General features: G+C 41.8%; 1 protein-coding gene across 25 annotated transcripts in view; it reads left to right on the top strand.

Annotated features, from left to right (window-relative positions):
• Window positions 1-20195, top strand: part of LOC121290601 (zinc finger and BTB domain-containing protein 20-like) — a 326665-nt gene that overhangs the window by 211262 nt on the left and 95208 nt on the right. For 15 of the 25 annotated variants that reach the window (XM_041211253.1, XM_041211235.1, XM_041211242.1 and 12 more), the window contains one exon: window positions 14543-14723. The exons of the other annotated variants lie outside the window; for them this stretch is intronic. The gene's annotated coding sequence lies outside the window, so the exon portion shown is untranslated. The remainder of the gene's footprint in view (window positions 1-14542; window positions 14724-20195) is intronic. 25 annotated transcript variants of the gene reach the window in all.

Genomic DNA, 20195 nt, shown 5'->3' on the forward strand with positions numbered 1-20195 from the left:
TGTTTTTCTTAGCATGCAATAACCTTGCACACCCAAAGGAGAGGAGTGAAGCAGCTGTTGGTTGAGACAAACATCCAACTGCAAATTAGTTAAGCTAGGGTGATAGGAACTGGCCAGCGCAAAGGATATTTTTTATATGGATTTCTAAGATAAACTGGGCAACTTTAATGCCAAGTTTAATGCTTTACTTGAAAATGACCTTTTCATGTAGTAGTTTTGGATTTTTTTAGATTTTTTTTAAGAATTACTTGCAACACGTGCACCAAAAGAAGATGGTTCTGTGCTATTTGCGGGTTTCTGAACTGTTAGTTGGCAGTCCATCCTCCGATAGGCATCATATACAAGTCTGATCCATGTCTCACTCAACATTGATTCCTTTACACCTTTGGTAAGGGTAGCTACATAGTCATTAAGTACTGGAAGCCAGGCTAATTTTTCTTTTCTTTCCTAACATATGGGTTCCACGTTGCAAATGAAGAATTTTGTCGACAGTCATGTTTTTATTTCTTAGGTTTCACAGAGTGTTTTGTGAACTTCACTTGTACTCCCAACTAGCTGCTATTCATGTGTGAGGCTTGAAACAGAGTGCTGGAATCTGTGGCACAGTTTGATCCTCTCAGTGCCAAGTATCTACACCATTTCCAGCAGGTGTTTCAGCAATCAAGAGTGGGAGTGGTCTATTTTTCCTTTCCCTAATTTGGGCATAATCAATTATAGCACCTTTACCACCACTCCAATTCAAAACAACTAAATCTATAATAACGGAAATGAACCCCTCTGTGGCTGAGACAAATTTTTAACATTTTTTTTCAGCATGACAGCACTTTCTTGTTTAGAAGTGATGGGCTGATTACAAATTATTGGTGCGACTCAATAGTAAATAGTCTGTGCTGAATTAACTGCTTTCGATCAAGGCAATGGTGGAAACATTACAATTAATCAGATAAGGGGCTGAAATTTAATAAGGTTCATGTTGCTGTTCACTGTCCAAATAAGCCCTTGTGGACATAAGTTTATGATGGAAGCGGCCTCAGCTATGATACTGACCTGTGTGGTTGAACATCAGCTACATTCACTGTCACAGGGGTCCTGTCCATGTTTCTAAGTCACATGCAGCCCTTGAGACCTGTCAGAATGGCTCCCAATGTTCCAGTAGGCTTGGTTTTGATTCCACTCATATTTCCTCTGTGTTGGTTTGTCCTGTTTCCATTCTGTCGGTCAAGAGATTTGGTAAGTTCTGTCTTTGCATTAGTACCTCTTTGATGCATAAATTCTAAATCAGAACACAAAATTCTTGAAATATCAGAAATTTGAGAGACACACAAATTAATGGGAATAAGAATTTTGACTGCTCTGAAGGCTCCAAATAGCATTCCCATGCAGCTCACAAAGACAAATGGTTTGTATCTGTATGCTAAGTTCATACACAAAGAATGGACAATTGGGTAAGGTATTCAAGGGCTACCAGCTGCAACAGCAACCTACATTATTCACTGCCTTAAGGAGAAGACATGACAAATTCTCATCTTCCTCCCTCTGCCTATTGCCTTAGCAATATGTCTGATCTTTAGGAGAGTTTCCACCCAAGAGTGCAATCAGTAAATTGCACCCAAAATGTACTTGAAGTTGTGCTGGTTAGGTTAAGCTTCAGGTATTCACTAAAATTTATTTACATAACCACAAACTTCAACACCAGCTTATATTTGTAAGTACCTTCAATGCAGTGAAATCTTATAACGCTCCTGAAAAGTGCCTTGTAAAACAAACACCCAGACACAAAGGAGATCTTGGGTCAGATGATCAAAAGGTTGGTCAAAAAGGTAGTTTTAAGATTTGACTTAAAGGAGAAAAGCAAGGTAGAGAAGTGGAGAGATGTAGGGAGGGAATTCCAGAGCTCGAGGCACGGCCATTATTTTTGACTCAACACAATGTTTAATTTATGATATCCCCATACTGAGTTTTCTTTCCTCCAGTGTCAGTGTTTTCCCACAGAGTCAGTCTTCTGATTCTTCATAGCTTTATCAGGCTTATGTGGCATTGCTCCAGTCTCAAGGTAAACCCACAGCTTTGAACACTTCTGTGTCTCCACACACCACTGAATAACTCAGCAACGACCCTGTCACTACTGACAGCAACACATCCCACAGCACTGGGAGAGGGAGCTTCTTATTCAGCAACCTCTGCATAACAAGTGCAGCACTGGTGCCTAATACAAGTGCGCCAATGCCCTTCATAAATGTGTGTGACTGGCAAGCAGCATACTCCGGGACACCCAGGTGCTTCGCTGCCACCGACTCCCCCACTCTGCTCAGTCTCAGATTCACCATGCCTGCCTTCCAATGAGCATCGCCCCATTAATGGTGGAGCACTTATGATTGGAAATGCACAAGAGGCCAGAATTAGTGCACTGTAGCTATCTCGGAGGGTTGTGACGCTGTAAAGCCTTCCATGAGCCACCGTAATTGGGCAACATTACAGAACATGATTGTTTTGTATTTTCCTTTCCAGTGAAAAGTGTTCATTGATGGATTAAAAAGTGTTCATTGATATATTTAAAAGTGTTGACCTAATAAAACAAATTAGGTTTATTATCAAAAATAAGCAAATAAATGACCCAGTTTAAAATCACTGAAAATTACTTTAAAAAGAATAATGTGTTTAATAGTTTTATTGGTGCATGGAGGTTTCTTGATAAATGTTTTTCAATAGTCCTATAGCAAACAAAACTGCAACAGAGTTACAGATGCAAATAAGAAACAGCAAAGTTCCATTTATACATCACTCACTTCCCCAAGATATTCCAAAGCACTTAATAACAATTAATTATTTTGAAGTGTAATATTTATTTTGTAGACAAATGTGCAGAAAGTGGTCCCACTAACCGTCAACTGGATAAATGACCTATTAACGTATTTTGACGGTTAATTGAGGAAGAAATGTTGACTGGAACATCAGGCAAACACCAGCTCCTCTATGTATAGTACTAGGCATCTTTTACAACCACTTGAATGAGAAGATGGAGCTTCAGTTTAATAGCTCATCTGAAACACTACACCTCTAACAATACAGCAACTATCAGCACTGCACTGAATTATCAGCCTAGAATATGTGCTCAGGTCGTCAAATGGGATTCGAACCCACAATCTTCTAACTCCACTTGGTGTTTTATGATTGAGAGCGATAGTCTGTCCTTTAACTTTATTCAAGAATATGGGCCAATTAAATAAGAAAGTACTTCCTCTAAACTAACGAAAACAATATTTCAGTACTGCTCAGAGTCGGCTCCACGATTTTATGCTAAATTCATTCAACAAAGCTAGAATCCACCACGTGGTTAATCCTGATGAACTAGTGGGGTCTCAGGCTCCGAGGCAGCAATGGCTGCTGTGGGGCTCCGACTGATTTCTGACAGCCATGAGACCCCTTTAAGTGCTTGTGTTTCTTTCTAATGGTGGGCATGGCGTAATGAACAGCTTGTAAAGCCTGATTGCTGCTGCAATAAAGCTTGAGAAGGGTAGATTTTTTTTTAGGAGAAGTACTCAGCAATTGAAGCCCATACCTTTACCCCACCCCCACCGTTCAACAGCTATTGTACCCCCCAAAAAATTTCACTCTTGTGTTACGCAAAGTTTGGGGTACTAAAATGGGGTCACACTGGGAAAAAGTATGGGAAGCATTGTATTAATTGACATTTTAAAGTCCAATAAAGATTAAAGTGATATGGTTCTCATAGCTGGTTGACTTGGGTGGATCCAGGTTGGAATTGGTGGTCCTGCTGACTTTAGCGTTGAGCCGGTTTAAAGATGTAGACAGATGGTTTATCTGTTCTTCTAGGGACAGCAGCTGCTGGGTTGAGTTCCTTTTAAAATCTCTGTCAGCAGCACATGTATAGTCAAACAACAGGCAGGGTTTAAGTTTGCAAGGTGGATGGCAAGAATGAACAAGCACACACAAGGGTCTTTCCACTTCAGTTTCTTTTCTGCTTTGTCTCTGGTGTGGAGAAAATGGTTTCTTAAACACAAAAAGAGGTAGCTGGCTTGTCATATGATCCCATCTCTCCAACTCACCAGTGACCTAAATACGATCATGGATAGCGTATTACAGGTGGATGGTTTCAACTTGATTAGATTATTGCTGGGGTGGATTCCTTAGCCAGAGTTCTTTGTGTTAGGACCACATGCGGAACGGTGAAATGACACCCTTATTCCCCCGCTTCAGGTTTGACCATAACAGGATTTTATGTGAATTTAGAAAGGATGTATTTTATCAATTCTGAAAGAGTCCCACTATTCACACTTTTAGGTTGTAAAGAACTAGTCAGACATGTTTTCTTAAATAAAACAAAGAACAAGATAAATTCATTGAAACTATTTCCTGAACTAAAAAAACCAGGTAAATCAGAACTACCATTCATATGTCACACACATTCATCTGGGCCCATAGACACACCAAGACAGATGGCAAAGAGGATAGGCTTATAGAGTTTTTATAGTTTATGAAAAGTAAAACAGAGGCCGTTCCTTGGCTGGTATCAACAGGGTGATTCCATGTTGTGGCCTTTTTGTTCAATTGTCTTCCTGGGTGTAGTTGTATGGAGCCAATTTTCACAATTTTGTCCAAAAAGATCTCTGCTGGCAATAGATTTCTCTTTTCATGATGGTTACTTTGCAAACCAGGCACAATACTTCTAAGAGAGAGAGGGGCAAAAGGGGCACACAGCTTCAACAGCCTGTGTTCAGTATAGCATTGTCTTCTGTTCTCTCTCTCTTGCTTGTTCAGGAGTCCTTAAAGCATCTTGATTGCTGTATATTCCAGAGAAATTCTATTTATTCATGTCTGCTGCAGTTATTGTTTCATAACAGGTAATTACGTTTTGATGTCTCATCTCAGAAACATCTGAAAAGTCTCAGGATGGTGTGAAGCCAACAGGGAATGCAGTCTTTCACACTCCCAAGGGGGTTGAGTGTCCTTTTTTTCATCCTTCTTGGCAGAATGCAAAATTTTGTGTATTGTAGCAGTCTGGGCAGTTTTGTCATTGTTTCTAGTGGGTTCCAGTTCTTTTTTAAATCCAGCCAGCAAAAGAAAAATTAGAAATTCTATCTTTAAAAAAGCACATCCTTCTAACACTTATGCATAATGTGGAAAGAAATGACATTCACTCTCATTTCATTACAAGACTGGGAAAGAACACAAATAATAAAAATAAACGGAACCCAAACATACACATTCATCCACACGCTCACATCTGCTCTTTTACTCTGGTTGTGCTGTTTGGATTCTGGTTATTGTTCCTATGTGGGTTTTAAACTCTGAACAGACCGTTCGCAATCACATTATTTTTCCTTGCAATGTGGGTAATTTTTCAGTTCTATGGTTGAAGGAACAAACTCAAAATAGTATCGCATTTTTGGTTTTGAATTTTTCCACAAAGGTCAAGGGATTGTGAACCATACAGACTGTGGACACTGTGTAGCCATTTCGGACATATATCTCAAAGTGTTTGAGAGCCAGTAATAATCCTAAGGTTTCTTAGTGGAATATCATTTCTGGTGTTTGTTTAATTTCTTGGAGCAATACCCAATCTGTCCCTCTGTGCCCGATTCATCCTCCTGAAGTAGAACAGCCCCTCTTCTGAGGTCACTAGCATCGATGGCTACTTTAAATGTTTTGTTGAAGTCTGGAGTTGCTGACACTGGTTCATTTGCTAGAATAGGTTTCAGCTCCCCAAAACCTGTTTGGTATTTCTCTATCCACACTACCTTTGCTTTTTTCCTGTAGTAGGTCTGTTAGTGGGCAGCTATAGTAATGAACTTAGGGACAAACTTGCAATAGAAACCGCACATCCTTTGCAGCTCTGGGCAGTACTTGTCCTCAACCCACCACATGTCCCAGGTAGGTCACCTGAACCTTAGTGAACTTGCTTTTTGTGAGATTGACCACTAAATCAGCTGACTGTAATCTTTGGAACAGGGCTTCCAGTTGTTCTAGGTGGCTTTTTCAGGCGTCACTGTACACTAGTAGGTCATGTAGGTACACTACACAGTTGGGTAGGCCTGCCAGTACCTGGTTCATCAGCCTTTGGAAGGTGGCTGGGGCATTTCTGTGTCCAAATTGCATGACTCAACACTGGAATAACCCATCTGGAGTTATGAAGCCGAGACCTTTGCTCGAGTAGTTAAAGGGACTTGCCAGTATCCCTTTCATATGTCTACCTTAGTGATGTAGGCTGCATTACCTACTCTGCCTGTGCAGCCTTCCAGGCGGGAATTGGGTAGGAGTCAGCTCTGGTTACTGCATTAATCTTTTGGTAATCAATGGAGAGCCTTGTGGAGCCATCCAGCTCCAGTCAGATCACGGAGAAAGGAGAAAACAGATTGACTCATTAGATGATTCCCTGGTGGTGAACAAGAAGAAACCCCAGTCCTTTATCCCAGTCACTGGGCAACTTGTAACAGTATGCCCTGATGACCCTTTTTAGGGTCTGATGGTACCTTTCTAAAGCTCCTTCTGACTGTGTGTGCTGAGGAAATTAGCTGGATTACGCCCAGGTTACCCATGACTTCCTGGAATATTCTCGACATGAAATTTGAGCCCTGATCTGACTGGATCTCAGCCCATATTGAGTAAAGAGTTGTGTTAATCCCTCCACCATTACCTTGGCAGGGATAGTGGTCAGAGGAATGGCCTCTGGGAATCAGGTAGCCACATCCATAATAGTAAGAATATACTAGTAGCACCCTTTTGTTTTTGGCAGGGGTCCCACACAATTCAATAACACCTTGCTGAAGGGTTCCCTGAAGGCAGGTATTGGAATCATAGGTGCAGATTTAATTGCAGGTTGTGATTTCCCCAGTACCTGACAAGTGTGGCAGGATTTGCAGAACCTCATCATGGCCAGAATTTTCCCCTCGTTGAGCGGGTGCGTGCCCGACCCGAGCAAGCGTAAAATGACTCACAATAACATCAGGCGAGCGTCCCAACATCATTGTGCACTCATGCGATATTTTGGTCGATGGGCGCCCACGGGAGTCAGCAGCGCGTCCACTGACAATTAAAAGGCCACTAAAGTAATAATTGAATTTAATTGTTCGCTGCCTATCCAACCTTATGGTTGGTGGGTAAGAAAAAAAGGCCAAACGGCCTTTGGATTTTTTTTAGGAAACCTCATCCACAGGTGGGATGAGGTTTCCAACAGCTATTAAAAGGCAAATTAAAATTTTACCAATTCATTAATAACATGTCCCTGCTCATGTGACAGTCACATGAGGGGACTTTTTTTAACATTTTAAAGTTCTTTATTTTTCATTTTTAAAATCTTCACCTCTCTGAGGCAGCTCCGTGCCTCAGGGAGCTTTTCCTGCACACACTCGTGTGGATGCCTTTCTTCTCCACCACCTCCACCACCCCCCCCCCCCAAACAAGCTCACCGGCTTTAAGGCTTTAATTGGACTGCCCAGTGTGAAATCACGGTCAGGCCCCAATCGCAGGCAGCGGTCAGCTTCCCAACCACTCCTGCCGAGCCTGCCCAATGAGGTCAAATTCCTGGCCCATATCTTTGTGGAGGGTGAGGCAAGTAAAAGCATTGGCTTAAGATGGCTTGCGTTTTTTCATATATCTGCCCAGCCATCAGGATTTCATGGGCTATATTCTCAGTATTTCCCTTCGGTGCCTCTGCGGCACCACTACTTGGTGGATCAATGTCCACTCCTTGCCTGTGAGGTCTCCATTTCTTCATCAGTATGTCTTTTTTTTAAATAATAGCGCACCGTGATTCTCTCAGCTTCAGTTTGAGCAGTCTGTGCTCACTTTTTTTCTTAGCACCAGGACGGCTTGCTGATCCTCAACCAAGGAAGACCTACTCATTACACCCTTAGGGCCTTCTAAATCCCAAAAAAGGTTTTGGAATCTGCTGTGCTGATTTAGCCTCCTCTGACTGGGCTTGCTTGACCATAGACCTAGTTACAGCCAGGAAAAATGCCAGTGTCTTACCCCTGCAGGTGCTCTGACTCCCTGACCTCCCTCGGCTTCTCTAAAACCAATGGGGGCTATACCATCTTTAATCCCACCAGGTCATTGCTGGAGAGTAGGTTGACCCTGTCCACAGGTAACCTGGGGACAACTTCCACAGTCACCAGCCCTGAATTAAGGTCACATTCCAAGTGCACCTTGTATTCAGGTATGGGCATGTACCCTCCCTTGACACCTTTTACCAGCACTTTGGCCTGTACTGTACACTCTGGGGGAAAGGTCATGCCTCTTCTCAGCATTAGAGATTGGCTGACCCCAGTATCCCTCAGTATGACTACCGGCTTACTTGCCTCACTCTGTGGAAATGGAGACATCAGGATTGTGGCTCAGAAGGAAAGTTAGGTCTCAGGGACTTTGATAGACTCACCCGGACTCATGGTGTACATTTATAGGGACTTTCTGCTGTGGTCAGTGTCATAGCCTGGCCTGCTACACTTGATGCCTGACTCCCTTTCTCTGCACAAGGCCTGTGTGTCCTAATAAATCCTACGGGCTTTTCCCATAACCTCCAGGAATCAGCACAAAAGTGTCCAGCCTTATGGCAATAGAAACACACAGGCTTCTGGCCTCGTACCTCTCCTCAGAGGCATCCTTCCTGGCCCTATGATTCCAGCCATTCTTTCTCTCCCATGGCTGCTCAGCTTCTTATCTCTCCCCCAACTTCTATCCTTTTCAGGTTGTTGACGATGATTAGGGAAAGGTTTCCTTTGGGATGAAGGCTTGTGGACAAGCTACCTGCCTGGCCCTTTTAATATCCTTGGGTCCTATCCTGACTGTCCAATCCAGGAGACAGGAATAAAAATATATATACATCTACGTCAGCCTGGCTACTTGATAAAATTATTTTTATGGTTTTTCAAAATGGACAATTGCTGGGCTGATAAAATGGCTGCAGCTGATCACATGCTAGTTTCTGGAAGTTTCTGATCAGTTTGAAAGCGAACAAAGGCTAAAACATCAAATCCCCTAGAATGTAAAACACCTTGCTTCATATAAACATTCCAGCCATGCCAACTCAAAGGATTTGTAGATGATAGGCCTGCACCAGCCAGTTGTGGACAAAGGTAGAGCAATTTGTGACTCCTAATCCCCAATGTTGTGCTAATGGCCCCACAGTTGCCAGTTTCAAAACACAATAGGTTTCAACTAAGGGCCTTGTTAGCTGAATAGCTCAACCCGAAACAACCCTGTCACATGACCGAGATTTGAGCTGTCTGAATTCATTTAATTATACAGCTTTTGAATTTTATCATCAGTTGCAGTTTAAACTCCGAGGAGAACTGGACTCCAGGCAAGCAGCCTGCCTTTCACTTCTGTCTCTCTCCAAGTGTGATTTCCAGAAAGAAACCCACAGAGTGAACTAATACCCAGGATACAAGAATACTTTGCTGCATCTTCAACACACTCAACCTGCAACCGAGTTCCTGGGAGAAGGCCAGGAATTCTGCCAGACAAAGCCAGTGGAAGAACCGTCCTTGGACATTGATTCTGGACCCTGGACTCATGTGAAACAATAATTCGTATTTTCATCATGGCCTTTGACCTGAACCCCTTTCTTTCCCTTATCCTTCTTTTACTCTATGAATGCAAAAGGGGTGGTCATTGCGAAACCCCTTCCCATGTTTTGTGTGTCTAAAATAAACTACCCCTCTTATTTTACCATATCTCGAGTTTGCTGTGGGGTTATTAATAGAGGATTGGATAACTCCAAAACTGAAGGTTGGAGAAAATATGCCACCATTATCAAGGGGGAAATATATGAAGAGTCATATGGACTTGAAACGTTAACTGTGTTCCTCTCCGCAGATGCAGTCAGACCTGCGGAGTTTTTCCAGGTATTTTTGTTTTTGTTTTCAAAAACACTTTTCTGTTTATGGACAGTAGAGAGTGGAAAAATCAGGGCTGTTTAAATTAATTCCCCTCCTGTCCATAACTGACTTTTTACTTCTACAGCCGGGCTTTAGCCTTTTTGACATCAAGTGGCTTCTCCTTGGAACCCGTGAGGGTTGAAGTAGCTATCACCCCCTGTAGGGCCTCTGAACCCCTCTCTGCAGATCCTTGCTGGTTTCCTCCAGCCTGCCCAGCATCTCTGGACTGTCCTTGACTTTTCAGGGGTATTGCCCTCCAGTCTGCCTTGGCTACCTCTACCTCCCTATGCAGTGCACAGATTCTTATCTCCCTTTCTTGCTGTTCCTTTTGGAAAGCTTCCTCTGCCTTTCTTCTCTCTCTCTCTCTCTCTCTCTCTACTTTTCCTCCTCCTCTTCCCCCTTTCTGTTTTTCTTTCTCTCTCTCTCTCTCTCTCTCGCCCCCTCTTTCATTCCCCCTCCCCCACCTTTCCCTGTGGAATGCTAGCTCTAGTCAACTGTTCTAGCTGTAATGCCACTGAAGTTAATTTTTTCTTCTTCAATTTTCTCAAGTTCGCAATCCAATTCTATGGCCACCAGTTTTAAAATTTTGTACTTCCTGGCTTTTGGGCGAAACCCTAATTCCAACTCCTTAGCTATGCTTTTTAACTGCTTGAGGGACCCTTTAAACTGTCAAAAGTAATCACAACCTGGTCTAGAAAGGCTTCTGTTGGCTTCAAATGTGGCCATTTTATCACTTTAGTATTGTAGACCGAAGAGTAGTTGTATGGCAGTTTATTTTAAATTCCTAGGGAACAATCTACTATTCCCCTGTTCCAATTCTCTCATATATCTGTGGGATCAGTCCTAGACTTGAGCCCTGAAATTTATGTTACGACCACATGAGGAGGGGCGAATTGACTCCCCTATTCTGCTGCTTCCGGTTTGACCATAACAGTGTATTATTTTAATTCAGAGAGAATGTGCCTGGCTAATTCTGTAAGATTCCAATTGTTTACTCTTTTGGGCTGTAAAGAATTATTCAGATAGGTTTTCTTAGATTAAACAAAGAGCAAGATAAGTTCATTGAAACTATTTCCTGAGCTAAAAAAAAGGTGAATCGCAATTAGCATTCGTACGTCTCACACATTCATCTTGGCCCACACACACACCAGTACAGATGGCAGAGTAAGAGAATTTTTACAGCTCATGAAAAATAAAACAGAGGAGTATACAGTTAGCTGTTGCCTGGCTGGTCTCGCTGAGTTGATTCCACATTGTGAGAGTTTTGTTCAGCTGTCTTCCTGGGGTGGAGCTCATTTCCACATATTTCTCCAAAAAGGTCTTGGTTTACAACAGACTTCTCAGGATGGTGGCTTTGCAAACCCGGCACAATACTTCTGAGAGAGTGAGATAGGCAGAGAGGGCACACAGCTTCAGCATCCTGTGTTCAATACAACATTGCCTTTTGTTCTCTCTCTCTCCTGCTTGGTAAGGAGTCCTTAATGTACCATGCTGGCTGTATTTCCAGAGAAATTCTGATAATTCATGCCTGCTGAAGTTATTGTTTCAGAACAGGTAATTACATTTTGATGTCTCATCTCAGAAACTTTGAAAAGTCTCAGGATGGTGTGAAGCCAACAGGGAATGAGGGTTTTTCATGCTCCCCAGGGGATGAGTGTCTTTTTTTCATCCCCCTTGGTGGAATGCAAAATTATATTACCTGGGCAGTTTTCCATTGTCTCTAAAGGGCTCCGGTTTTTTTTTAATCCAGCCAGAAAAGGAAAAATTAGAAATTGTATCTTTAACGATTGACCGAGGTGCTTACATCTGCTACAGGTGGTTGTCAGAATGTTGTGTGAATGGGTTAGGAGATGATCCCATTCGCACTCCTTCAAGATAATTGTCTCTGCAGGGGTTTTCTAGACAGGTTGACTCTACTTAATGGCTTTAGAATTGATCATGTATTGGATGCAAATTTTCAGCCATTTTAGAAGCTGTGGTTTTGCGTCACTGGAATGTGGCTTCAGTCTTTCTAAAATCCAAACCGGTTTCCAGCCAGTAAATTCATAGGTCATTTTTTTATTTATAAAGCATGGCTTTGTAGCAAATGATTGAAAAGTAATGTACTACATTTTTGCAAATAATTGTTAGAATGGAAATGACTCTTGCAGTCTCCCCTCTGTAAACAGTTGCTATGGAGTTTTCTGTTGATCACAATTTTAGCTTACTGGTAGCAATCTCCTAAGGCACAGAATTCAAACCACAGAAATTCAAGTCCTGGAAAGTGGGGAATTTGGCTCTCCATTCTGGGTTCATGGTGTTGTTTGAGAGGAAAATGTTGACCAGGCGATTGGGAAAAGTGCATTTCCTCTTTGAATAGTGCTAGGGGATCTTTTGAGTTCACCAAAGTGGTTAGGTGGGATCACAGAAATATGTCTGTCTGCTGGTTGTAAATGGTGCCTGCTCTTTCATTGTATGTATTGTGACAGTCCATAGAACCCTCCTTTTATATAAAACTATAATGATAGTTACAACCATGGATGGATGGTTCTATTGCTGCCTGTCAGACTGTTTTAATCAGCCTGTGAATCCTACTACTTGAAGGGAAATGTGAAGGTACAACAACAACATGGATTTTTCAATGTACCTGATGTGTATGTAGATAGTGTTGCAAGCGGGTTTTTACAACTTAATAGACTTGGGTAAGATTTTAACTGTCACAAACCCATATGAATCAAGTTAAGTATAGAAAAACTTCATCTGAGCTGACCTGTATTTACAGGTTTAGCCTCTTGGTGACACTGTGGAGCATTTAACTTTCATTCTGACTGCCATGTTCAGTTTCTACTGTAACAGTTAAAATCGTTCAACATTTTTCTATTTTCATGTTTTTCTCCTCACTGTCCTCAGGCTGTTTGTAGTCATACATTTGTAGTCATACGTTAATGTGTATTACAGCACAACCAACAAATTTAGCATGTAGGTTTGGATGTGTTTAACGTAAAACTGCTTACATCTTCACAATCTTTACACTTGTCATTCATTCCCTGTGTGCAACACCACAGAAGATCAATTACTTATAACAAAACCTCACAAACAATCTAAACTGGCACCTTGGTTCCAGCATTGTAGCTTTCCTTTGCCACGAGTACGATTATGCCCCATGTTCTTACCTCACAAAATCTGAACATTACACTTGGTGTTCCTTCCCTGTGTGTGCAACACCACAGGAGATCAACTAGTAATACTGTAGGGAAAACTTGCAAGTAATTTACGTCATGACTATTTTCTTGTGTAGAGTAATTTGATTTCAAATAAAGGTATTAGGACAAAGCACTTTACTGCTTCTGGTGTCACTCTTTGAAAATGTGCTAAATTCAGGGTGCCATTTATCCAGTGTTGCTTTGGATAGTCCAGATTTGAACAGGATAGTCCAGAAAGTCAGAAAGCTTCTAAAATGTAACTGAATACCTAAAGGCTGTTCGTTAAATTGCAAGTTAAGTTTTTCCACTTTTGAATCTGTGCCTTATAAATTAACATTAGTTATTAAGTTAAAGTATTTAATTCTACATTGAATAACTCCTCAAAAAAGATCCACTAGATTCTTGTTTGGGAATAGAATGTTAGGTCATTGAGTAACTAACTGTTCACAGATTTTTCTGTTGGGATAGGAAGGATTAGAATTTTTTGTGGAGGACAGGGTTGAATAGCAGAGATTTGAGAATGAATAAATAGCCAGAACTTTTCATGGTTACCTTTTAAACCAGGAAGTATTTATGTAGAACATACCGCAAGGTCAGGAGTGTCCAGTTATTTTGCATTCATATGCCACATAAGAGTGCATCTTAATCTCGCAGCCACACACAAAATTTGGATTTACGTTCCCACTTTTTGTATATGTTTTAAATTGTTAATACCATTAGATCTTGGTGAACTGATTTCGTGTTTATCTACTAATAAGGTAACATGGTTAAGTACAGCCTAAGCAATACTCCAGAAACATAATGTCAAACAAGACTAGCGAATAGATAAGTATGGCGACTTGACACTGTTACAGCAGGGGATCTGCTCTTTGGAGTGTTTTATGCAACTTTGATGCTGTGAGCTTATCTTGCAATATCTGGTCCACTGTTAAAGCTGTACTGCTACTGAGGAGTAGATATAATTGCAGCAAGGAGGCCACAGTGGCAAGGAAAGAAGAACAACCAGAAGTCATGGTTCATGTTGGATTCAATGATGAGAATAAATAGACTTGAGGTCCTTAAAGGGTTTCTTTTTGAGAATTAGGAGGTAGCTTGAAGAGAAGTTTCACTTCTGCTGCCACCTGTTAATTGATTGGAAATAAAGAGAAGTAAATGATTGATTGGAGAGATGGTGTAGGAGGGACGAATTCAGATTCTTGAGACATTTAACTGGTTTTAGAGCAGGGTTAGCCTGCACAGGGTACATGGATTTCCCCTAAAGACCAATACAGGATGGACAGAACTTGCCTCAATAGACTTTGAGCAATATCTTTGCTGGGAGGATAAGTAATGATGTGGGAGAGCATTGAAACTAAGGTAGGAAAGGAGGGAATATAGTTAGATAGGGAAAGATAAGGATGAGCAAAAGATACAGTGCTATGTGAAAGGAAGAGGACAAAAATAAGTGTTTTTTTTTTAATTCAGAGGGAGGAGGAATGAAACTGCAAAATTGCCAAAGAAAATTGGAGTCAGGAATGAGTGAGCAACGTTTTCCAGGCTTCCATGCCCAAGACGTTTAAATAGCTGAAACTGAACAGAAGTCAAAGTCAACATTGCATACAAGCAAGCAAAGAAGAAAGGAACTAGCAACAGCTTTGTGAGCTGGGTAAAAGTAGTTGATTTGTCTTCAGACATCACTCCCCTATGATAGGATAAATTGAACATAGACTCTGGAAGAAATTAGCTTGACTGATTTTTAATTTGAATTTTAGAATTAGTGACATGACAGAAGTTTGCACTGGCGCAGGAAACTATTTTCATTTTGGCATCTGGTGCAGTAAACACAATCTTTATTAACTCTCTTAATGTATCATCAGCAAATTTTCAAATTGCGTACCTGTCCAAATTTTATATTATAAGAAGGTAATATTTTTATCTCCATTTTAGAATTGTAGCAGTTTCTGTTTACTTTTGTCATATTCTTTCACAAACCAAGATAAAACTTGTCAGTATTCTCTCGGTCTTGACACTACAAATACAAAATCACTTGTAATTGACTAGTATTGTATCAATTTAGTCCACATGAAAAGTTTGAAGAGTTACAAGCACTTGTGTGCCTTTGTTGAAATTGTTTTTGGTGCTACACACACAGCCACTCTTCCTGTTAGACCTATCTGGATGGTAGTTATTAATTTTAATGACGTTGAATTTTCTTCAACTTGCAGACCTGTCTTCAGGTTTTGTCGGCTTTATGTTGATTTTACCTGATTGCTCTTTCTTATATCTTTTCATTTTACTTCCATTTTTTTGGAGCTACCAGTGTAACTTTGAGACCAATAATTTACTGTAACCAGCAAATAAACAACACAAATCCCAGAATAACTACTGTAAACTTGCCAGCCATCCAATTTCTAAATGCTATTAGTTGCCACAAGAACCTTAGAAATGACTAGAAGTAACTAATTTTCAAACGAATATGAATTAAATGCAATGCTTGTTTGTATAGCAATAAATCTTTTTAAAAATCCACCATGTTCACATTTCTGACCTGTGCCTATGTTGTTTAGGATTTTTAAATACAGTGCCACTTGATATGACTTTCTAGAATTCAGAGCTTCTTAATTCGTGTTTTTTTCTATAGATGCTGTGGTCACCTACGAGACTGTTCAGTCAATCCTATGCATCACTTGTATAACTAGTAGATAAATTATGTGAATTATGATTTATATCCCATAAGTGGATGTCCAGGTATATTTGTGTTAATTAAAGCAGTCTTGAAGATGACGTTCGAAATAACACTATCTGAAGTGTGTTAAAAGGGAATAATGAATCACTGGTTGAGATGAAGATACAAAACCCAGAAGTGAAGCTTGAACTCTGAACAATTGTAAAGTGTGATACTCTTTTTAGTGTAGAATAATACACAATTACTTACATTTTCTAGCTTATTACTATGATAAAATTTAAAGCACAGTTACAATGCAATCAGTTTCAAACAGGCTGTTACATGCATATCGTGTTACTTGCACAAGAAGTGATATTAGAATTTGAATGCTGATTAGTAACTATCATAGCCTGTATATATACAGCCATAATGCAGTATGGCTAACTTGAGGCAGTGCACAAGAGATAGGAGCAGGAGTACACCATATGGCCTGTCGAGTCTGCTCCGCCATTCAATATGATCATGGCTGATCTTGAGCTTTGATGCTCCTTTACTGCCTGCTCCCCATATTTTTTGATCCCTCAGAGACTAAAAACCTGTGTATCCCAGCCTTAAATATCTTCAGTGATGGAGCATCCACAACACTCAGGTAGAGAATTCCAAATATTCACAACCCGTTAAGTGAAGAAATTTCTCCTCGCCTCAATCCTAAAATTTGGGCCCTAATCCTGAGACTGCGCCCTCAAGTTTTAGATTCCCCAGCCAGCAGAAACAACCTCTCAATGTTTTTATTTAGCATTTGTGGTATTCGGTGACTAAGCAATCATTTAAAATTAGCATTACGGGGAAAAACAAGGTGTGTGTGTGTGTGTGTGTATGTGATTATATATAGTATATATTTGAATAAAGTAGCTTCCCAATGATTTACTTAGTAAGCATTACTAAACCTTTCTGAGTAGAAGTTTCCAGATTCATCTTCCAGTCTCTGCTGAGCTAGCTGCCCTCATCTCAAGTAGCGATATAGCAATACAAATGGCTTCAGTTTCCCCTGAACCAGAAAGGGGAAAGAAAGCAAGTATTCCCACTCCTAATTAAGATGATGTGATCCTTGCTGGAAGTGAGTAGTTGTCTGGTAAGCTCAACTATGATTCCTTTTCTTCCCTTACTCCATCCACCCAGCTGCCCACCAAAAAGAGCTCTAACACTCCATACCAATGCTCACTTGTGGAAAAATTATCAGTTGGGTGTGAGGTTCAGAGGGTACCTATGGCACGTGGAACCTTAACCCTGCAGGATTTAGCCACCTTCAGATTAGGAGAAAAATGGCAGAAAATAACTGATTTTCTATTAATATCTTGAACCATAATTTTAACACTTGACAGAGTAATAATGCTGGCAACAACCAGGACCAAAGGGAAATCATTGAGACTTCCTCACCACGAGGCCAGGGAGATTTGAGCTCCAGAGCCTTTTCTTGATTCAATCTTGGGATGTGGGTAATAGTGGCAAGGCTGGCATTTATTGGCCATCCTTAGTTCCCTGAGAAGATGATGGTAGGCCGCTTTCTTGAACCGCTAGTGATTTTGATACAGTGAAGTTGCTTGCGCTTATACTTCAGAGAACATTTAAGAGTCAACCATATTGTATGAGACTGGAGTCCTGTTTAGGCCAGATCATGTAAGGCTGGCAGGTTTCCATATCTAAAGGGCATTAGTGAACTAGCCAGATATTTGCGACAGCTTCTCTTTTCTTGCTTCATTGCAACAATAAAATCCTTCTATTAAAACTGATAAGCTCCGCAGGTGCTGAGAGAACTTTTAGAGATGCTTCTTGATTTATCTTGTGCTCCAGTATGTCCATGAGAAATACTACCTTAATCAGGTGTTCGCATTTTGTCCATCTTCATGCCTTTAGGCCGGGAACCGGTCCTGCACACTTGCGCTAAAGTAAAAGGAAGCCATGGTAGTGAAACAGTACGAAACTGCAGGTCAGGAGACCTGAACCATAGCGCCATTGAAGAGAAGGTGTTACAGGGAGGGGGGCAGGGAGAAGGTCCCAAACCAAGAAGGCAGCACCAAGGGGAGGCAATGGCGTAGTGGTATTGTCACTGGACTAGTAATCCAGAGACCCAGGGTAATGCTCTGGGGACCCACGTTTGAATCCCGCCACTGCAGATGTGGAATTTGAATTCAATAAGAATAAAAATCTGGAATTAAAAGTCTAATGTTGACCATGTTACCTAGTCTAGCCTACATGTGACTCCGGGCCCACAGCAATGTAGTTGACCTAGCAAGCCACTCGGTTGTAACAAACCGCTACGAAGTCACAAGAAACGAATGAAACCGGAGACCACCCAGCATCAACCTAGGCACTGGAAGCAACAACAATCTCAGCCCTGTTGACCCTGCAAAGTCCTCCTTACTAGCACCTGGAGGCCAAAATTGGGAGAGCTCTCTCACAGACTAGTCGAACAACAGCTTGACATAGTCATCCTTATCGTATCACAGAATCATACCTTACATATAATGTCCCAGACACCACCATTACCGTCCTGTCTCACCAGCAGCACAGTGGTATACAGTCAAGAGGGAGTTGCAGTGGAAGTCCTCAATATCAACTTGGGATCTCATGAAGTCTCATGGCAACAGGTCAAACATGGGCAAGGAAACCCCCTGCTGATTACCACGTACCTCCCTCAGCTGATGAATCAGTGCTCTTCCATGTCGAACACCACTTGGAAGAATCACTGAGGGTAGCAAGGGAGCAGAATGTACTCTGAGTGGGAGACTTTAATATCCACCATCAAGAATGGCTCAGTAGCACCATTACTGACTGAGTTCACTGAGTCCATTGCTGCTAGACTGGGTCTGCAGCAAGTGGCGAGGGAACCAACAAGAGGAAAAAACATACTTGACCTCCTCCTCACCAACCTACCTGCTGCAGGTGCACCTGTCCATGACAGTATTGGTAGGAGTGACCACCGCACAGTCGTTGTGGAGATGAGGATACCCTCCATTGTGTTGTGTGTCGCTGCCACCGTGCTAAATGGGATAGATTTCGAAAAGATCTAGCAACTCAAGATGGGGCATCCATGAGAGGCTATGGGCCATCAGCAGCAGCAGAATAGTACTCGAACACAATCTGTAACCTCATGGCCCAGCATATCCCCCACTCTACCGTTACCATCAAGCCAGGAGATCAACCCTGGTTCAATGAATAGTGCAGGAGGGCATTCCAAGAGCAGCACCAGGCATATCTTAAAAAAAAAGTTAAACACAAGACTACTTGTGTGCCAAACAGCACACGCAATAAGTGATAGACAGGGCTAAGCGATCCCACAACCCAGCGGATCAGATCTAAGCTCTGCGGTCCTGCCAGATCTAGTAAAGAAGTAAAGAACAGTGGTGGACAATTAAACAACTCACTGGAGGAGGAGACTCCACAAATATCCCCAATGATGAAGGAGCCCAGCACATCTGTGCAACAGATAAGGCTGAAGCATTTGCTACAACATTCAGCCAGAAGTGCCGAGCGGATGACATACCTTGGCCTCCTCTGGAGGTCCCCAGCATCACACGTGCCAGTCTTCAGCCAATTCAATTCACTCCATGTGATATCAAGAAACGGCTGAAGGCACTGGATATTGCAAAGGCTGTGGGCCCTGACAATACTCTGGCAATAGTACTGAAGACTTGTGCTCCAGAACTTTCTGCGCCCCCTAGCCAAGCTGTTCCAGTACAGCTACAACACTGGCATCTATCCAGCCATGTGGAAAATTGACCAGGTATGTCCTGTACACAAAAATCAGGACAAATCCAACCCGGCCAATTACCACCGCATCAGTCTACTCTCCATCATCAGTAAAGTTAGAGAAGGACTCATCAACAGTGCTATCAAGTGGCACTTGCTTAGCAATGACATGCCCACTGATGCCCAGTTTGGGTTCCACCAGGGCCACTCAGCTCCTGACCTCATTACAGCCTTGGTTCAAACATGGACAAAAGAGCTGAACTCCTGAGGTGAGGTGAGAGTGACTGCCCTTGACATCAAGGCAGCATTTGACAGAGTGTGGCACCAAGGATTCCTCGCAAAACTGGAGTCAATGGGAATTAGGGGGAAAATTCTCTGCTGGTTGGAGTCATACCTAGCACAAAGGAAGATAGTTGTGGTTGTTGGAGGTCAGTCATCTCAGTTCCAGGACATCACTGCAAGAGTTCCACAGGGTAATGTCCTCGGCCCAACCATCTTCAGCTGCTTCATCATTGACTTTCCTTCCATCATAAGGTCAGAATTGGGGATGTTTGCTGATGTGTTTGGTGATGATTGCACAATGTTCAGCACCATTCATGACTCACCAGATATTGAAGCAGCTTACGTCCAAATGCAGCATGACCTGGACAATATTCAGGCTTGGACTGACAAGTGGCAATTAACATTGGCACCACGCAAGTGTCAGGCAATGACACCTCCAAC

The sequence above is a fragment of the Carcharodon carcharias genome, chromosome 18, assembly GCF_017639515.1.
Source record: "Carcharodon carcharias isolate sCarCar2 chromosome 18, sCarCar2.pri, whole genome shotgun sequence".
In the NCBI taxonomy this organism is placed as follows: Eukaryota; Metazoa; Chordata; class Chondrichthyes; order Lamniformes; family Lamnidae; genus Carcharodon; species Carcharodon carcharias.